General features: G+C 45.6%; 1 pseudogene across 1 annotated transcript in view; it reads right to left on the minus strand.

The window, feature by feature from the left end:
* Positions 1-3424: 3424 nt before the first annotated feature.
* The window catches only part of LOC309550397 (piggyBac transposable element-derived protein 4-like), a 41894-nt pseudogene continuing 29732 nt past the window's right edge, over positions 3425-15586 (minus strand). The window contains exons 2-3 of the transcript in view: positions 7519-8053; positions 3425-3542 (exon numbers count right to left, since the gene is read on the minus strand). The product of the transcript in view is annotated as a piggyBac transposable element-derived protein 4-like (transcript). The remainder of the gene's footprint in view (positions 3543-7518; positions 8054-15586) is intronic.

Below are 15586 nucleotides of genomic sequence, written 5' to 3' on the forward strand. Positions count from 1 at the left end.
TTATCCCCTAGCTGAATCAGATTCACAGGAGCTAAATTCCATGCCGGTAATAGATGCGTCTATAGTCCGTTTAGCCAAAAATGTCACCCTCCCCATGGACGACTCTGCCTCCTTTAAGGATCCCCTAGATAGGCGGATCGATTTAGACCTCAAAAGGGGCTATCTCACAGCAGGGGCAGCATGCAAACCCACGATTGCCCTTACTTCCGTCTCTAATGCCATCAGACCCTGGACGGATAACATTGAAACGGCCTTGCGGCCGGATGTTCCCAGAGAGGATATAATCAAGGCGCTGGAAGAGCTCAGGTTATCAGCAGATTTCTTTGGCTAGGCAGCTATCGATACGATTCGCTGCTCGTCCAGAGCCATTTTTTGCCACTGAGTCATGGCAAAAAGAACCCTTTGGCTAAAGCCTTGGGCGGCCGACCTGACATCCAAACAAAATTGGTGTAAGATTCCTTTCAACGGCTAGGCACTTTTTGGAGAGAAGTTAGACCAAGCCATCTCACGAGTGACGGGAGGAAAGTCAGGTCTTTTGCCGCAGGATCGGAAAGTCAGAAACCCCAGAGCCTACATGGCTAGATTCCGCCCATCCAACGTCAGAGACTTCAGAAATCCGAGACCACAGAGGGATGGCAGAAGACCCTGGAGGGGCACTCAGTCCTTCTTCCTTAGTTCTCGTAAAAACAGGTCCCTAACCACCCCTCAGGAAACCACAAAACCTTTTTGACGCCAGATGGGCTCAGGTCCTTCCGGTGGGGGCGAGGTTGAGACACTTTCTTCCCTGTTGGGTCACGCATTGCCAGGATCCTCGGGTCCTGTCAACAATTCATTCAGGACACTCCTGGAATTTTTTTTCACCTTCCTCCTTGGGCCTCCTTTCAAAAAACAGAGATCCCAACGTCGCCTCAAAAGGCTCAAGCTTTAGCACATTATATAACATTACTCCAGCTGCAAGGAGCAGCTATTCCAGTTCCAGTAGCAGAACGCTTTACAGGTTTTTACTCCCCTCTTTTTTTGGTATGAAAAAAGACAGGCGACTGGAAGCCGGTAATAGACCTGAAGAAACTCAACCAGTACATAGACCTGGAAAGCTTCAAGATGGAGTCGTTACAAACGATTATCCAGGTAGTCCAGCCAGGGGATTGCCTGATCTCAATCGACCTACAGGACGCCTACCTTCACATTCCAATAAATCCAATATTCCAGAGGTTTCTGAGGTTTGCGGTAGGTCTTGTCCACCTGCAGTTCCAGGCTCTCTTCCTTGGCCTCTGCACCTCACCTTGTGTGTTCACAAAGATCCTCATTTCAGCATTGGTACCATTACAAGAGAAAGGTTTATGAGTGCACCACTACCTGGGTGTCCTTCTCCTAGCCAACAGCCTGGCGCAACTCATTTCCCACAGGGAAATGCTCCTACAATCCCTATCAGAGCTAGGTTGGCTCATAAATCACGGAAAGAGTCAACTTGTTCCTAATCAACAGATGATTTACCTAGGCGTATTTTTCAACGCATAACTGGGAACTGTGTCATTGCCTTCCCAGAAGGCAGAAATTAATACAAAGAGGATGACAAGGGTCATAAAATCTCCCCACCTACAGCATCCCAATGCCTGAGCCTCAAAGGCATGATGTCATCGTGCACTCCCGTAGTCCCTCTGTCCCATTGGCACTTAAGGTATTTCCAGACAGGCTTTCTGTCACAGTGGAAGAGACAGTGTCTCTCCCAGATAATCCTCCTAACCAGCCTGATGCGCAGGAGCCTGCATTGGTGGACGGATCGGAAGAACCTATCCAACGCTCGTCATCTAGGCTCATTTCCCTGGATCACAATTACATCCGACGCCAGTGGCCTAGGCTGAGGAGCTCATTGCGAGGGAACCAGGGTACAAGGAAGATGGTCTTACCCAACAAAAGGAGTGGTCTCAAATGTCCTAGAGATGAGAGCGGCCTTCCTGGCTCTGACATCATTAGCATCTCTGGTGCAGAATCAAAGAGTAATTCTCCATCTAGACAACAGGGCAGCAGTCGCCTACCTACAAAGACAGGGCGGAACCCGCAGCAGGTCTCTTCTCGGGAAAGTGGAGCCAGTTATGCTTTGGTCAGAAAGGAATCTTTTGGACCTAAGGGCAGTTTACCTCCCAGGCAGCTGGAACATGGAGGCAGACAGGCTGTGAAGATCATTTGTGGACATCAACGAATGGGCCCTACATCCCCATATCTTCAATCAGATCTACAATCTTTAGGATCCCCCTCAGGTGGATATGTTTGCCACCTCAGCGAACACAAAATTAGTGAGGTTCTTCTCTCGCCTTCCCCATCCTCAGGCAGAAGCAGTGGATGCCCTATCATGCCCCTGGACTTTCACCACAGCCTATGCCTCCCCCCCGACCTTTGATATTGAGGTTTCTTCAGAGACTCCTCAGGGAGCGTGTGCAAATTCTGGCAATTCTACCATTTTGGCCAAAGAGACCGTGGTTTCCCCTAGCCATGTATCTCTCTGTGAACCCTCCAGTCAGAATTCCCCCCTTTCCTCATCTTCTATCCCAAGAAGTACTGAACCACCCGAGTCCCCAAAAGCTGGACCTTCGAATCTAGAGATTGAGAGGCAAAGGTTTCAGGTCCTAGGCTGCTCCTCGGAGGTTATATCCACTTTAATGAAAGCTAGGAAACCGTCCGCAAACGCAGTACACTCGAAGGTGTCTAACAAGTTCTTATCCTTCGCCGCAGGATGCAGTGTGGACCCAGGCTCTCCTTCCACATCTGATGTACTCAGCTTTCTCCAGACAGGTCTTGACCTAGTACTTGGCCTAAGTCCTCTCAAGGTGCAAGTGGCAGCCATATCAGCCGCAACCAGTAAAAGGTGGGCTGAGGACCCTTTGGTGATAACCTTTCTCAAGGAAGTCCTGAAAATCAGACCACCTGTTAGACGTCCATTTCCTCAGTGGGACTTTTCCTTGGTACTCCAAGCTCTATCGAGTCAACCATTTTCCCCTACAGAAGAGGCATCACTTTGGAATCCAACCCTTAAAACCGCATTCCTATTAGCCATCACCTCGGGTAGAAGGATTTCAGAGCTGCACGGCTTAGGAATAGGAGATGACCACATTGCCTTCTTCCCAGACAGAGTGGAGCTTCGCCCTCTTCGCGGTTTTACTCCCAAAGTCACAACTCCGTGTCATCTTCTGGAACCTTGGGCATTACCAGTATTTCTGGATACAGACTCCGGTTCCTGTCATGACTTGGACCTCTCGAGAGTACTCAGAGCCTATCTAGACTCTGCCAAATCTTTCAGAAACTCCCAAAGACTTTTTGTGGTTCCCTTTTGCAGGAACAGAGGAAAGGAGGCATCCAGTAGGACGTTAGCCTCTTGGGTTGTAAGGTCCCTCCTTTACGAGTAAACGCTCATTCAACTCCAGCAGTCTCAGCTTCTTGGGCAGCAAGGGCTAATGTTTCCTTGGAAACAGTATGCAAGGCCGCCACCTGGTCCTCCCGCCATACGTTCCTTAGGCACTACCATATTGACCCAGGAGCTCTTACGACTGTGGAATTTGGAAGGAAAGCAATCCAAGCGGCTATGTGTTTACCCAATTAAAAAATACTTTTTCTCAGCATTAACCCACCCGTCTGAGCTAGTTATTTATCACCTGTATGCTGCCATGGAGGCACCAGGAAAACTGAAAATTGTATCATACTTAGCGTAATTTTCGTTTCCTGGTGCCTATCCATGACAGCATACGCTCCCTCCCTCGGTATTCTATATCACAGGAGAATGCTGGAAGTAGGGGGGCATCTTTCTTTTAAGCTATTCACTAGTCCTGAAGGCAGAGTAGAGGCGGAGCTCTATCACCTGTATGCTGCCATGGATAGGCACCAGGAAAGGAAAATTACAGTAAGTATGATACAATTTTCCATTTATTTTTCATTTTTGGATAGAGCAAGGGGGGGATATAACCTCTGTTAGATTTTTTTGCCATTTGTGTCCGATTGCAGAGATTTCCCTTCACTTCCTGTCCCAAAGCCAAACAGGAAGTGAGAGGAAATCCCTGAAAATTAAGGGAATTCCTTGGGGCCCCCCAGGTCACCAAAACTAGAGTTCCTATTGGAAGATTTCCTCTCGATTACTTTTCTGGGGACATCCCAAAATTTGGATTTTTCTTTTACTTTCACTTTCAATGATAATGGTAAACAGAAAATAACAGTAAATAGAGAGGACAAATCACCCTAATGGGGGCACAGACAGCAAAAAGAGACTGACAAGCGTTCTAATCCCTCTATCCAAAACTAAACAAAATTTTTACCTTTTGTTATAATTTAATGATCAGAAGAAAAAAAAAAAAAAAAAACACAGGGCACACACACAAATCACAATTTTAGGGAATGGGGAAGTGTAGCAATTGATCAGTCATTTTCTGACCCCACAAACTCTCAACACTACCATCTACAATCTTTCCAGTAGCACTACCTTTTGAGACAGTCCTCACATTTGAATTTTTCACCAAAAGGATGCAATATTAGTGGTCATATTGCTTCAGTAAACGTCCCGGGTGTGGAAAATTTTGAAACAGGGTACAGCACAAAGTCCAATGTCACAGTCAGGACAGTAGTACCGCGTTTCTTTTCTGATTTTCCATCCAGTGTCGTCACGCTTGGAACAGCCAACCACACACATCCTTGTGGGTGCAGACTTCTTTTCCATTGGTGGAATGTGGTCCATAAAGTGACGACCGGTCAGGCGTTCAGGGTTCACAACACCAGCAGCACGGCGTCCGGATCAACTTACTGTTGGTGTTTGGTGCCTGAGAAATATGAGCTCAGCAATTTTCCACACAAAGTCCGCATGAACCACAAACCTGTCACTCTTCTTTTTTAGGAGAATGAATGCTTTCCACAAACACTGTTCCAGGAGATGCCTGAATATTTTTTTATAATATTTTTTCTGCTGTTTCCGCATTGCCGGATAAAGTCATGGCCTGGTCAGCTCTGTCCACACATAGAAACATAGGATGTGTCGGCAGATAAAAACCATTTGGCCCATCTAGTCTGCCCAATATATCTGAATCCTATGAATAGTCCCTGGCCCTATCTTATATGAAGGATAGCCTTATGCCTATCCCATGCATGCTTAAACTCCTTCACTGTATTTGCAGCTACCACTTCTGCAGGAAGGTTATTCCATGCATCCACTACTCTCTCAGTAAAGTAATACTTCCTCATATTACTTTTAAACCTTTGCCCCTCTAATTTGAAACTGTGTCCTCTTGTGGTAGTTCTTCTTCTTTTAAATATGTTCTCCTCCTTTACCGAGTTGATTCCCTTTATGTATTTAAAAGTTTCTATCATATCCCCTCTGTCTCTTCTTTCTTCCAAGCTATACATGTTAAGGTCCTTTAACCTTTCCTGGTAAGTTTTTTCCTGCAATCCATGTACTAGTTTAGTAGCTCTTCTCTGAACTCTCTCTAGAGTATCTATATCCTTCTGGAGATATGGCCTCCAGTACTGCGCACAATACTCCAAGTGAGGTCTCACCAGTGTTCTGTACAGCGGCATAAGCACTTCTCTCTTTCTACTGCTTATACCTCTCCCTATACATCCAAGCATTCTGCTGGCATTTCGTGCTGTTCTATTACATTGTCTTCCCACCTTTAATTCTTCTGAAATAATTACTCCTAAATCCCTTTCCTGAGGTCAGGACTGTGTCAAATATTCTATATTCTGCCCTTGGGTTTTTACGCCCCAGGTACATTATCTTGCACTTATCCACATTAAATTTCAGTTGCCAGAGTTCTGACCATTCTTCTAGTTTTCCTAAATCCTTTTCCATTTGGCGTTTCCCTCCAGGAACATCAACCCTGTTACATATCTTTGTGTCATCAGCAAAAAGACAAACCTTACCATCGAAGCCTTTTGCAATATCACTTATGAAGATATTACACAAAATTGGTCCCAGTACAGATCCCTGAGGTACCCCACTGGTAACATGACCTTGTTCTGAATGTTCTCCATTGACTACAACCCTCTGTTGTCTGTCACTCAGCCACTGCCTAATCCACTCAACAATATGGGAGTCCATGCTCAATGACTGCAGTTTATTGATAAGTCTTCTATGTGGGACAGTGTCAAAAGCCTTACTAAAATCTAAATATGCAATGTCTACTGCACCTCCACTGTCTATTATTTTAGTCACCCAGTCAAAAAAATCTATAAGATTTGTTTGACATGATCTCCCTGAAGTAAACCCATGTTGTTTTTCATCTTGCAATCCATGGGATTTAAGATGTTCCACATTCCTATCCTTTAATAGGGTTTCCATTAATTTGCCTACTATTGATGTCAGACTCACTGGTCTATAGTTGCTCGATTCCTCCCTACTACCTTTCTTGTGAATGGGCACGACATTTGCCAATTTCCAATCTTCCGGGACGACTCCTGTTACTAAAGATTGGTTAAATAAATCTGTTAATGGTTTTGCCAGCTCACCACTAAGCTCTTTTAATAATTTTGGGTGTATCTCATCAGGACCCTGTGACTTATTTGTCTTCACTTTAGACAGCAATCTTAGAACATCTTCCTCTGTAAAGACACATGCATCAAACGATTCATTAGTCATCCTTTCAAGTGGAGGTCCTTCTCCTTTTTCTTCTGTAAAAACTGAACAGAAGTATTCATTAAGGCAGTCGGCTAGTCCTTTATTCTCTTCTACATACCTTCCGTCCTTTGTTTTTAATTTAGTTATTCCTTGTTTTAATTTCCTTTTTTCATTTATATATCTGAAGAATGTCTTATCCCCCTTTTTCATAGACTGAGCTAGTTTTTCTTCTGCCTGCGCTTTAGAAGTTCTTATAACTTGCTTGGCCTCTTTCTGCCTAATCTTGTAGATTTCCTTATCTTCATTGCTCTGGGTTTTTTTATAATTACAAAATGCTAGCTTTTTATTTTTAATGATTTGGGCCACTTCTGCTGAGTACCACAGTGGTCTCTTCCTTTTTTTGCTTTTACTGACAAGTCTAATGCAATTTTCTGTTGCCTTCAATAATGCACCTTTTAAGTAGTCCCATTTCTCCTCCCATGGTGTTGTTATAATCCATGACCAGTTGCGGTTTCATAACATCTTTTCCACCTTTTGTATGTACCATGACAGTAGAGATGTTGTGGATGGTACTCATCAGGCAGACATCTTTTTTGTCGCGCCATCTCAGTGCCAACATTTTTCCTTTCTGCCAGGCAACTATTTCTCCGGGCTTGAGCTTTTTGTTGGCAAAGGTGGGGGGCATGTCACGCCGGTTAGCTCTAACGGTCCCATATGCATCCGTCTTGTGTTATAGAAGGAACTTAAACAGTTCTGGGGATGTATAAAAGTTGTCTGTGGTTACACAGTATCCTTGATTTAGCAGAGGCTCAATCAGCGTCAGAACTGAAGCGGTTGCCATTCCATAGCTGCTGAATCTTTCGTTGAATTTAGTTCCTCTCCCGGTGTATAGGATCGAATTCCAAATATATCCAGAGCTGGATTCACACAGCATAAATGACTTTATGCCAAAGCGTGCTCTCTTGGACGCAATATACTGTATCCAGCTGAGTCTCCCTTTATAGGCCATTAGATTTTCATCCATACAAATGTCTCTTTCTGGGACATAGGACTGCTGGAAATTTTTCAAAATTAGTTGATAAATGTCCCAAATCTTTTTGAGCTTCGGAAGCTGGATGAGAAGTCTCGTCAAATTCGTCATTATTAGTAAAGTGCAAATACTTCATAATGAGCGAAAATTTGTACTCCGACATAACCGTGCCAAAAAAAAGGAGTGGCCAGTAATTTGTTGGTGGTCCAATACCACTTCTGCAGGGGTTTCCCCACCACTCCCTGCAGAATAATTAGGCCCAGAAATTTCCAGATGTCCGCTTTGGTCACGGGTTCCCACATCCTGCTCCTTGAAAACCGCTGATGCGCTGCGGCTTGTTGCTTCTGGTACCGATTGGTTTCCACAACAATCTTTTCAATAACCTCATTGGTCAAAAAGAGTTGGAGGTATGCCAAGGGGTTGTCATTAGGGATGATCGAACGGTTCGGGTCCACCATCGGTTCGGCCCGAACATTGGGTGTTCGAGGTTCGGCCGAATTTAGAACTTTTTGCCCAAAAAGTTCGGAATTTGGCAACCAGAACCGACCAAAATGCAATGCTTCAGGAAATGGGCTTTAAAAGCCCGTGATTGGACCAGAACCATTAGCAAAAGCCAATTAAGGGGGCAGGAGAATGCTAGGAATGTGATTGGAGTGACTAGGGGGTCCCTAGACCAATCATTAGTGAATACGCCCCCCAGTATATAATATCGCCCCCGCCATATTCCTAGCATTGTTATACTAGACATGGAAGAGAGTGGAAGCAGTTCTGTTAATTTTACTTAAAAAGTGTCATTTAGCATTTATTAGTGTGAGAAAAGGGATATCTAGTGTAGTTAGAGTGCTCCTTTACACTTAAGTTAGCTTCAAAAATTTAGTTTCTGTAGGGAAAGTGTTAAGTGTAAAGGGACCCTAGTGTAGTGTAGTGTAGGGTTAACTGACAGTGACTGCTATGGAAGGGTGACAAAACCCCTCCATAGCAGGGTGACCGCTATAGAGAAATGATCATTTCTCTGAATTGCTTCGGCACAGGAATATGGCTTCTCACCAGCCAAGCATTTTTCATGCTGCAGGGGCTGCCACTGCCAGTGCTTTTTTGAGGACATGTTTGATGTCAGACATGACATCTGAACATGTGTATAGGGGGTATATATACACATATATGTCTGTATATATACCCCTAGACATATATAGGTGTGATAGTAGCAGAAATATATGCTTGCGCTAATGAAATCATTTACAGTAATATATTTCAGCTACTATCACACCTATATATGGCTAGGTGTCTATATACATATAATTATGTGTGTATATATACCACTATACACAAGTTCAGATGTTTTGCCTGCCTCAAAAGAACCCCAAAAAATGCCAAAAAAAACGCTAGCGTCAAAAAAAAAAAATGCCCAGGTGTGTTTTTGCTGGCATTTTTTGGGGGTTTTTGGAGGCAGGCAAAACATCAGAACTTGTGCACAGTACCACTATACACAAGTTCAGATGTTTTTCCTGACTGCAAAGAACCCAAAAAAAATGCCTGCTATTAAACCGGCAAGGTGTTACAGCAGCGAAGCCAACCTCCTGTGCTGAAAGTTTTCTAATACAAACAATCTTTTTTTTTTTATGGTTCTGGACATGCTACAGAGCTGAAACTACACATGTACACTTTTTAGACCCCCCAGATACGAAATCCAAAGTAAAAATCAAAAAATCTCTTTTTTTTTAAATTTTTTTAAATTTTTCAATAATTGGCTTTTTTATCAAAAATGACAATTTTTAGGAACTTTTTTTGTGTGATTTTGTGTCTGGGGGGGGTCTAAAAGGTGTACCTGTGAAGTTTCAGCTCTGTAGCATGTCCAAAACCAGAAAAAAAGATCATATAGGTGTGTCCCACATCCCTGTTCTACTGAAAAATTATCTTTTTTTTTTTTTTTAATGGTTCTGGACATGCTACAGAGCTGAAACTTCACATGTACACTTTTTAGACCCCCAGATACTAAATCCAAAGTCAAAATCAAAAAATCTCTCTCTTTTTTTTTTTTTTTCAATAATTGGCTTTTTTTATCAAAAATGACAATTTTTAAGAACTTTTTTTGTGTGATTAATAGTTAATGGGGCATGACCCAGAACCCTAGGCACTTTTTAGGGGCATTAATTGGGTTTTAGGGCTTAAAAATTGTGTTTTTTGATTACCGAAGTTCGGGTCCCATTGATTTCAATGGGGTTCTGAAATCCGGGCCGAACTTTCGGGAAGTTCGGATGTTCTGGCCGAACCGAAATTTTCAAAAGTTCGATCATCCCTAGTTGTCATCCTCAACATCCACTTTGATACCAGGTGCTTAGGTAAACGGGAACCTTGGGGGCGCTACGTGCTCCGTACCGCAGTAGATCGAGCACCAAGTCCGCACATCGCTGGGCACAGTCGCAGTATCATCGCTGAAATCGCTTTCTGCATCTGATGATGAACTTCCCCACGAATCGCTATCACTCCACTCTGCAAGCGATTCAGTATCGCTGTCGCTCAGCAGGTCATATACCGCTTTTGAGGTTGCGGCACGCTTGCTTGATGCCATGGTTGCTCTGCAGTATCCAGACACAAGGTACAGGAAAAATGCAGGAAGTGCAATGGAGAAAGCACTGGGGGCAATTAAAGGTCAATTTATTTCATCTTGGCAATGTAATCCAAAAGGATTACAGTGTATCAGTGTGTTTGTGCATATACTTTTGGAATTTTCCGCCGGTTCCACCCCCCTGCGAACGTGACGCCGCTGCACACCGCCGAGATACATAGCTGGATCCCATGGATAAGGTAAGTAACCCCTCTTCCAGGATCCAGCGATCTTCCTAGCGCTACCCCGAGTGTGGTTCGGGGTTACCACTTTTGGCAGTGAAATTTAACCCCGAGCCACACTCGGGAATACCGTTAGGAAGGTTAACAGTTCACATGCTGTGAAAGTTCATGTACTGCAAACTGCTCCACGCTTTAACCACTTCTGGACTGGAGGATTTTCCCCCTTAATGACCAGGCCATTTTTTGCAATTCAGAACTGCATTATTTTAACGGACAATTGCGTGGTCGTGCAACACTGTACCCTAAGAAAAGTTGATGTCCTTTTTTTCACCACAAATAGAGCTTTCTTTTGGTGGTATTTGATCAGCTGTGCGATTTTTATTTATTGCGCTTGTGACGAGACCAACCTCGCCACATTGCATTGGAGGAGCCTGGTTGCCCGCCTGCTGCCTTTGGACTATGGACCAGGTTTTAAAAGACTTTGGCTCCATGGCGATTAAACTGTATTCGTGGGGTCTGAGTGCCATTCACCTAATAATGTGCACTCAGACCTGAGCTATCTGGGGATATGTAACATGTCTATGTTTAGTGTATAAAAAGTAACTTTATATATTTTAAAGCAGAATACTGTATTTGGGTCCCCATGCGTGTAATGGAGTCTCGCTGTGAAAACTAGTTCTAGCTGCAGAGAGAGAGAGAGAGGGGGGGATTGTTTCCAGCAGCCCCCTCCTGAGGAATGTCTACTGATTAACTGAGACTATTGATAAACATGTTAATGAGCTCACCTGGCTGTCTACTAAGGGAGGAAGCCAGGATGCATTGTGGGGATGTTTTGCTTCTGGGAGTCTGTAATGTGATACATGTCTGTTTGTGTTACAGTGTTCCATTTGGTTCCCTATGGGAGTGTCCACCAGGTGGGAGACCTGTATAAATACGGGGGCAGGTAGCCCTCAATAAATATTCCACTGCTTGACCTTCCACACGGAGCTTTGTCTCGTCCTTGGGGGGATTCACTGTATGCTGTTGGAGACCGATTGCTAGGAATGTAAGCTGATGTATGCTTCTCCTGTTCGTCTGCTAGCAGCTATTCGTGAGGTTCCAGGTTGGAGTGCTATATTGTATCCAGTTCGGGAGTGTGATCTCCTGCAAGTAGCTGTGCCTGCTCTCTCAGAAAGGGGCATATCGCCTAAACGGATTTTAACCCCTTGTCTGCTGAAACGGTCCGTTACATTTGGTGGCAAGCGGCGTGATCGTTCCTACAGCCAGAAGGACAGCTACAGGAGACACCATTGCTCTGGATTTTACAATTGAGGGCAACGCATGTCCCAGTACAGCGACCCTGACAGCACCAGCATGGAACCAGCAGTGGAGTTCGATGAGGGTGCCATGGATGACCGAGATGCAGTCCGTAAAGGCATCTGGTACCAGGCACTGGGCATTGTGGAGTACCAGCGGGGTGAGAGACTCCCCAAGGAAGACCAGCGGTTGCAGAAGCGTGTAGCCCTGCGGATGCCCTTCCTGGGGGAGCAGCCCCGGGAGGAATGGGTAAAAGAATTGGAGCTCCGGGTATGGCAGGAGATGTGGCTGGAGGATGCCTACCAGGCGCTGTGGTGGTGTGTTGCACAGTACCTGCCCTGGACAGCCGAGCATGACAAGCCAGAGGGAGAGGAGTTTGATGGTCCTGGCTTGTTATGGGAGTCTTTTTCAGAGCTGGAATTTGGGAGCCCTACACAAGCCCGGTTCAATGATCTCTTGGAGTGGAGGGAGAGCAGGTATGACTGGGACGACGCTCATGAAATTGAGCAAGACCTGGTCCACCTGGTGACCCGGGAGATGGAGCTAGAACAGGGCTACCAGCAGCTGTTCCAATACTATGAGAAGGCTCAGCAGGAGAGCAGCAGGACAGACCCAGAGCCAGACCCATTCAGAGGGGATGACATAGTAAAGTTTTACTGGGAAGAACCCCAGGTGGCCGGTAGAGATGGGACCGAGGTCTCTCCACCGGTCCTGCAGGGAATTGGGAGCCCAGTCTCCATTCCCCAGCGGCAGTGTAAAGTGCAGGGAGAGGAGAGCAGCGTCCTCCCTCCCCAGCAGCTGGCTGAGTTACAGGGGGCAGAGGTAGTGGTTCCTGCCCCCCATCAGCAGAGTGATATGCCAGGAAGGCAGTGTGAAGTGCAGGGAGAGGAGAGCAGTGTCCTCCCTCCCCAGCGGCAGCATGATTTGTTGGGAATTGGGAGCCCAGTCTCCATCCCACAGCAGCAGAGTGTCCTGCAGGAAACAGAGAGCCTAGTCTCCTTTCCCCAGCAACAGGACACTGTATTGGGAGCAGAGACAGACGGTCTCCCTCCCCAGGGGCTGGAAGTATATTTGGGAGAGGAGCTTGTTACCCCCTCTCCCCATGGACAGTTTGATTTGTTGGGAATTGGGAGCCCAGTCTCCATCCCACAGCAGCAGCTTAACGTACCAGGGGGAGACAGTAAGCCCCCCAACAGTGCAGATGGGACTGTGGTCTCTGCACTCACAGCACAGGGGGTAGGGACAGTCGGTCCTGACCCCCAGCAACAGGGCTGTTTAGCCAAAGGGAAGACAGTCGGTCTTCCCCCACAGCAGTATGGTGGTGTATCTAAAGGGGAGACAGGCGGTCTCCCCCTCCAACAACCCGTCTCCAACCAGGCTACTTCTGTGGTAGCGCTGGCACCAGGACAGAGTACCGCTGGTCTCTGCCCACTCAGCAACCCACCAAGGCAGCCTACCAGTCCCCTACACAGCCGTGGTGAGGCACTTGGACATGGACAAGTTTCTCCTCTACCCAGGTGTAGTGACCATTTATTGTGGGTGGGCTGTACTGTTTTTTCTGCTTTGTGGGTGGGCTGCTGGACTAACGAGGGCACTGACCGGCAGGAGGTCAGGTACCCTGTTAGTCTTTTTGGAAAGGGGGAGAGATGTGACGAGACCAACCTCGCCACATTGCATTGGAGGAGCCTGGTTGCCCGCCTGCTGCCTTTGGACTATGGACCAGGTTTTAAAAGACTTTGGCTCCATGGCGATTAAACTGTATTCGTGGGGTCTGAGTGCCATTCACCTAATAATGTGCACTCAGACCTGAGCTATCTGGGGATATGTAACATGTCTATGTTTAGTGTATAAAAAGTAACTTTATATATTTTAAAGCAGAATACTGTATTTGGGTCCCCATGCGTGTAATGGAGTCTCGCTGTGAAAACTAGTTCTAGCTGCAGAGAGAGAGAGAGGGGGGGATTGTTTCCAGCAGCCCCCTCCTGAGGAATGTCTACTGATTAACTGAGACTATTGATAAACATGTTAATGAGCTCACCTGGCTGTCTACTAAGGGAGGAAGCCAGGATGCATTGTGGGGATGTTTTGCTTCTGGGAGTCTGTAATGTGATACATGTCTGTTTGTGTTACAGTGTTCCATTTGGTTCCCTATGGGAGTGTCCACCAGGTGGGAGACCTGTATAAATACGGGGGCAGGTAGCCCTCAATAAATATTCCACTGCTTGACCTTCCACACGGAGCTTTGTCTCGTCCTTGGGGGGATTCACTGTATGCTGTTGGAGACCGATTGCTAGGAATGTAAGCTGATGTATGCTTCTCCTGTTCGTCTGCTAGCAGCTATTCGTGAGGTTCCAGGTTGGAGTGCTATATTGTATCCAGTTCGGGAGTGTGATCTCCTGCAAGTAGCTGTGCCTGCTCTCTCAGAAAGGGGCATATCGCCTAAACGGATTTTAACCCCTTGTCTGCTGAAACGGTCCGTTACAGCGCTATAAACAAAAAAAGAGCAACACTTTTTTTTCACATCCTGCTACATAACATTCCCAAAAAAAAATGTAAAAATCTAAATTTTTTATCCTTTTAGGCCAATTTGTATTCTGCTACATATTTTTGGTAAAAAAAAAAATCCCAATAAGCGTATTTTGATTGGTTTGCGCGTTTACAAACTAGGAGAAAGATTTATGTAATTTTTATTTATTTAATTCATTTATTTATTTAACTTTTTTTTACTAGTAATGGCAGTGATCTGTGATTTTTAGCGGGACTGCGAAATTGCGACGGAGAGTGCGGCTAACTGACATTTTTGACACTTTTGGGGGGACCAGTGACATTACTACAGTAATCAGTGCTAACAAATATGCTAATGTTAATAATGACACTGGCAGGGAAGGGGTCAACCCATGGGTGATCAAAGGGTTAAATGTGAGCCTAGGGGGTGTTTTCTAACTGTAAGGGGAGGGACTTGGGAAATGACCACAGAGACCTGTGATCCTAAATAGGAGGATCACAGGCGCTCTGTGATCATTTCAGAGAGAACAACGGTCTGCTGTGTTTACAACAGCTGACCGTCCTCTCTCAATTGCAATTGCGGCCGCCGGCCCTGTGGATTGGCATCTCCGCTGCCTAGTGGGGGCTCCAGGAGCGGTTAACCACTTGCCAACCACCCACTGCAGTTTTACTGTGGCAAGCTGGCTCGGGTGTGCAAAACAGGAAGGGGCGTGGCCTTGACAGGAAGGGGTGGGTTGTAGCTACATTAGGTGGTGCACGAATTTAGTCCGGCCTAGGGCAGCACAAAACCTAAATACACCACTGCAGGTGGGACTGCATAATGCATATTAGCGGAACCCTGCCCAGCATCCTCCTCCCAAATACCTACATTAGGCTTTGGCTGTTTATTCTTTTCTTGTCCAGTTTTCCTCCCCATCACAAAATTCACAAATAAATCTTTAGCAACATGATACTTCTCACATTGTCTTGCTAAATGTCTCGCCTTTTTACAGATATTGCACATGCTTCCAGCCCTACAGTCCTTTGCAAAATGCCCAGTCTTCCAACAAAAACAGCATTTTTGCTCCTAATCACACTGGTATGTCCATACAGCAAACACTTCCTACAGTAAGAGGGCTACCTAGGATAAAACAAGAAGCCCCTTTCTACTCCAAAATTAAACACTACAGAGGGTCTTCTTACCCCACCCACACAGTCAGGATTTGTTTTTTAACCACTTAAGCCCCGGATGATTTGGCTGCTCATAGACCAGGCCCTATTTTGCGATTCGGCACTGTGTGACTGTAACGGACAATTGCGCAGTCATGCGACGCTGTACCCAAATGAAATTGACGTCCTTTTTTTTCCACAAACAGAGCTTTCTTTTGGTGGTATTTGAT

Source organism: Pelophylax lessonae (assembly GCF_965119305.1).
Source record: "Pelophylax lessonae genome assembly, chromosome: 3".
Lineage (NCBI taxonomy): Eukaryota > Metazoa > Chordata > Amphibia > Anura > Ranidae > Pelophylax > Pelophylax lessonae.